Source organism: Pseudophryne corroboree, chromosome 4 (assembly GCF_028390025.1).
Source record: "Pseudophryne corroboree isolate aPseCor3 chromosome 4, aPseCor3.hap2, whole genome shotgun sequence".
NCBI lineage: Eukaryota > Metazoa > Chordata > Amphibia > Anura > Myobatrachidae > Pseudophryne > Pseudophryne corroboree.
This window is the reverse complement of record NC_086447.1, coordinates 377,105,294-377,111,108: the sequence shown is the minus strand read 5'-3', so window position 1 is coordinate 377,111,108 and position 5,815 is coordinate 377,105,294.

The following is a 5,815-nucleotide window of genomic DNA, read 5'->3' as shown; positions in this document are numbered from 1 at the left end:
TGTCTCTGTCTTCCCCTTTGTGTTTGTCTCTGTATTGTATAAAACTCTACCTGTCTACCCATGTATGCCTCTGCCCTCTTGCCCTAACACAATGGTGAACACTGGAAACAATTAAATTAGCTGATTCTGGTACGCAGATAGATAATTTGGTAGTCCTTTGCCTGGCTGAAAGAGATGCTATATTCTGACACCAATCAAGAAGTATTTACAGGGAGCGCAGTCACTGCTAAAGTACTACATAAAAATCGAATTTTGTCTACAAACTTAAAATTACAGCAAAAAAGGTTAGAGAGCAAGAGGATCAATTACATGCCACAATCTTGTGGTTCTGCCACTCGCAAACACCACCCCACTATCCCTCTTTGATTGGCTGGGCTGTAACAGGAGCAGTGGAACCCTTTTCAAACACACTAAATTGTCACATGCAATAAAGACCGTCCTTCCAGTGAAATTTCCACGTAGCATAGAGCAGGTCAGCACTTTCAAGTCTGCTGGCCGAACGAGTAGCTGGAATGGAGGAAAACTGTTGCAGGGGTGAGGACCCCACTGATGTATATCAGCCTGTTTGTTAAAGACTAGCTGGGTCATCTGAGGTACAATAAAACAGCAGAAGGGTTAAGCAACAAACTGAATTAACATTTCTAGAACTAAAAATAAAATTTGTAATTGCCCATTAGAAGTAATTATTCCTATACTATAGAAGAACCACTATTATTTCATTCCTATAGAAGTATAGTACTGAACTTGTTGTGTCAGTCCCATTGTTTCACCTTTCAGGCTATTTTTTCTGGACAGTGCTATGCTAACCTATAGAAAACTCTGGAAGTTTTAATTTAGAGTGGAAACAGAATCCAGGACGCAGATATGAAAACCAGGATGCAAATGAATAACCCCATGAATTGTATGTAGCAAGTGACGTGCTACCTTACCATGTACTTCACATTAACATATTGCTATAAATCAAACATATTTATTACAAATAGATATAAAATAAATATACAGGTTCAGTGACTATAAACAGTATTCACCACTATTTTTAGTATTTAAATTTCTCAGGTAAAAGAAACAAAGTAAATTTAGGATTTCTTTCTACCAAGTAACATGGAAATACTTTGCTATGGAAAATAATTATTATAAAAAACAAAAACATTGTAAAGCTTTTTTTTTATACCGCTTTCAGACAAATTCCCGGGTCTTAGCTCCGTGACCCTGGTTGGGAGCAGGGTGTTGGACCCAGGACATTGCTGTTTGCATTCACACATATAGAAATCCTGAGTTGATGCACGTTCATGTGCAAAAAAAAAAAAGGTATTTCCAGCTTTCCAAATAGCTGCAAATAATGCAGTTTTGCGATACATTATCACATTTGCCATAATTCAGTATTCGATTAGTGGCAAAAAGTTTTTGGCGATAAGTCTCCAAAGGGTTTATCACAACTTTCTCTTGACCATCTCTGAGTAGGTGATAAGTAGTACAAAATCCCTATTTCTCTTACGTCCTAGAGGATACTGGGGTTCCATTTAGTACCATGGGGTATAGACGGGTACAGTAGGAACCATGGGCACTTTAAGAATTTGATAGTGTGGGCTGGCTCCTCCCTCTATGCCCCTCCTACCAGACCCAGTTTAGCAAATGTGCCCGGAGGAGCCGGTCACACTTATGGAAGCTCCTAAAGAGTTTTCTGCATTTATTTTTTGTTTGTTATTTTCAGGCAGGGCTGGATGGCACCAGCCTGCCTGCTTCATGGGACTTAGGGGGGGAAAACGGCCCAACCTCTTGAAGGGTTAATGGTCCCTTCCCCCGCTGACAGGACACTGAGCTCCTGAGGGAACTATTTGCAAGCCGCACCACGGTGAGCGTACATTCCCGCAGCACGCCGCCACCCCTAACAGAGCCAGAAGAATGAAGAGTTGTGAGTACTAATCCGGCATCCCGGCTAGCGGGTCGCCGCCCATTATGGCGGAATGAGCGTACGGAGACGCACGACTTCTAACCTCGGCAGAATGCGTCTCCAGACACAGTACACAGCTGCATCTCAGTACACTGTACACAGTACCCACACTGGCAAAAACAGCCTTAAGACGGTTTTCTCTTCATTTTAACCACCAGATTACCTCAGCCAGTATAAAAAAAGCAGGAAGACCACGCGCCATTGAAGGGGCGGGGCTTTCACTATGAGCGGATCCAGCTGCTCACCAGCGCCATTTTCCCTCTGCAGTGGACACAGACGCTGACCGACTGGGATGCGCAGCTCCTCAGGAGAGACTCCAGATTACCTCAGCGGTACCAGGGGGTCATAGCAGGGGGGAGCGATTATTAGTGTACTAAGTCCCCTATCAGGGTACTTAGTTTGCGACCCGGCTAAGCTTGGCATTAGTGATAAAGGCGCGGTGGGGGCTGGCTCCAAATAACTCTGTGTCTCCCTGAAGGGCTCTTTGTGGGTTAATTGTGCTTAAACTTTTTGTGTGTGTGTGTGTGTGTGTGTGTGTGTGTGTGTGTGTGTGTGTGTGTGTGTGTGTTGCCACATTTACATTATGTCAGCCAAAAAGTGTGTTTCTTGTACAGCGGAGTGTTCCTCTTCACCAGGGGGCTCACTATTGGGTACTCAGGGCAGTACACCTTCCCAGAATAGCGGGGCTGATCCGGAATGGGTTAATACCATTGAGGGAATGATCTCAAATATTTCTACAAAGCTATCCCGCAATGAGAAAGAGACGCAATACTTAAGACAGACTGTGGATGAGTTTATGAATAGAGACTCAGTCCCCAAACCAGCATCTCAATCCCCTCCCATTTGTCCGCAAAAATGATCTCTGGCCCATATCCTGCAGTCTGACACTGACTGGTCAGACATGGAGGAGGGTGAGGTGGATTTGGAGGGGGGGAGGCTACTCTGTCACAGGGAATTGAGGCTCTTATAGAGGCTATCAGAGAAGTTCTGCAAATTCCTGATAAGGTGTCAGAGGTGTGTGAGGAATCTTATTTTAATTTCACTTTTCCTGCGTCAAAGGAATTGAATACCCTTTTTGAAGAACCATGGGTTAATCCTGATGAAAAATTTCAAAGCCCTAAAAGGTTGCTCATCTTTTACTTTTCCTCTGGAGAATAGGAAAATAATGGGAAAATCCACCGATAGTGGACGCATCAGTCTCTAGGATGTCAGGAAAAATTGTATTGCCTGTCCCTGGTGCAGCCTCCCTAAAAGATACGGCTTATCGTAAAATTGAGACTACACTCAAATCATTGCACACAGCTGCTGGGGTGGGCCAGAGACCCACTATTGCATGTGCGTGGATCACAAAAGCCATTGCTAAATGGTCAGGTAACCTAATTGAGGGGTTAGATTCCTTGTCTGGGGGGGGGGGGGTTGTTTTAATCCTGCAGCATATACAGGACTCTGCAAACTTTATGGTGGAAGCCATAAAAGAGATTGGTTTGCTTAATGCACGCTCCACTGCTATGGCAGTGTCAGCACGCAGGGGCTTGTGGCTACGCCAGTGGACTGCTGATGCGGACTCCAGGAAAGGCGTGGAAGGCCTACCATTCACAGGAGAGGCCTTGTTTGGAGACGAACTAGACAAATGGATTTCCAAAGCTACTGCGGGTAAGTCTACGTATCTTCTTTCCGCAGCTCCCCCAGCCAGGAAAGCTTATTCAGGTTCAAATTTACAGTCCTTTTGGACAGCCAAGTTTAAGGGAAAATCCAGAGGTACTTCTACGGCCTCCAGGGGCACAAGAGGTAAACCACGCAAACCAGTAACTGCAGGTGCTCAGGAACAGAGCTCAGGCTCTGCTTCCTCAAAGCCTTCAGCATGATGGTGGACCGCGATGCCTGGAGGACTGTCAGGTGGGAGCTCGACTAAAATTCTTCAGTCACATCTGGTCAAGTTCGTGCCAGGATCCCTGGGTCATAGATCTTATTGCCCAGGGCTACAGACTGGAGTTCCAAGAGCTCCCACCTCACAGATTCTTCAAATCAGGCTTACCAGCTTCACAAGAGGCAAGTATAACTTTACAGCAGGCCATCCAAAAACTGGTACAGACTCAAGTCATTGTTCCAGTTCCACCTCATCTGTACAACAAGGGGTACTATTCCAACTTGATTGTAGTACCGAAACCAGATGGGTCGGTATGGCCAATTCTGAACCTCAAGTCCTTGAAGCCGTTCTTAAGAGTGTTCAAGTTCAAGATGGAGTCTCTGAGAGCGGTGATCACAGGTATGGAGGAAGGGGAATTCCTAGTGTCTCTGGATATCAAGGATGCGTACCTTCACATTTTCCGATCTGTCCACCTCATCAGACTTATTTACGGTTTGCACGGCAGGACTGTCACTACCAGTTCCAGGTCCTGCCATTTGGTCTCTCCACGGCACCGAGGGTGTTCACCAAAGTGATGGCAGAGATGTTGTTTATACTCCGCAAGCAGGGAGTGAACATAATTCCGTACCTGGACGATTTTCTGATAAAGGAGCCGTCCAGGGAGAGGTTGCTGGACAGCATTGGTCTCTCAACCAAACTTCTCCAGGATCACGGGTGGATTCCGAACCTTCTGAAATCTCACCTAGAGCCAACACAGAGGCTCCCTTTCCTGGGAATGATACTGGACAAGGAGTCGCAGAAAGTGTTCCTTCCGTTGGAAAAGGCATTGGTAATCCAGTCGATTGGTTCGGGATGTCCTGAAGTCAACCCGGATATCTGTGCATCTGTGCATTCGCCTTCTGGGGAAAATGGTGGCGTCTTACAAGGTGCTTCAATATGGAAGGTTTCACGCAATAACCTTCCAGCTTGATCTGTTGAATAAATGGTCCGGATCGCATCTTCACATGCACCAGAGGATCCGTCTGTCGCCAAAAGCCAGGATCTCCCTTCTGTGGTGGCTACAGATTTCTCACTTCGTCGAGGGTCGGAGGTTCGGAATTCAGGACTGGATCCTGTTAACCACGGACGCAAGCCTCAGAAGTTGGGGAGCAGTCACCCAGGGAGAGCAGTTTCAAGGAAGATGGTCAAGTCAGGAAGTCATCTTTCCAATCAACATTCTGGAACTCAGGGCCATATACAACGCCCAGTCAGACAGTGTGACGGCGTTGACGTACATAAACCGACAGGGCGGAACGAAAAGCAGAGCAGCAATGTCAGAGGTGTCAAGAATTCTCCTCTGGGCAGAAAAAAACCGCTGTGGCATTGTCAGCGGTCTTCATTCCGGTAGTAGACAACTGGGAAGCAGACTTCCTCAGCAGACACGACCTGCACCCGGCGGAGTGGGGACTTCACCCAGAGGTGTTCAGGTGCTTGACACGTCAGTGGGAATATCCACAAATCAACATGATGGCCTCTCGTCTCAACAAGAAGCTCAAGCGGTATTGTTTCAGGTCGAGAGACCCACAGGCAGTGGCGGTAGATGCTCTGATGACTCCATGGGTCTATCAGATGGTGTACGTGTTTCCTCCACTTCCTCTGATCCCAAGAATTCTAAAAAGAATAAAAAGAGAAAAGGTTCAAGCAATACTCATTGCTCCGGACTGGCCAAGAAGGGCCTGGTACGCGGACCTTCTAGAGATACTCCTCGAAGATCCATAGCCTCTACCTCTTCACGAGGATCTTCTGCAACAGGGCCCGTTCGTCTATCAGGACTTACCGCGGCTACGTTTGACGGCATGGAAGTTGAACGGCTGATTCTAGCTAGAAGAGGCATCCCTAACAGAGTTATCCCGACTATGATCCAAGCGAGGTAGGGGGTAATGTCTAAACATTACCACCATATTTGGAAGCAATACATCTCTTGGTGTGAGAGCAGAACTTATTCTGCAGTGGAATTT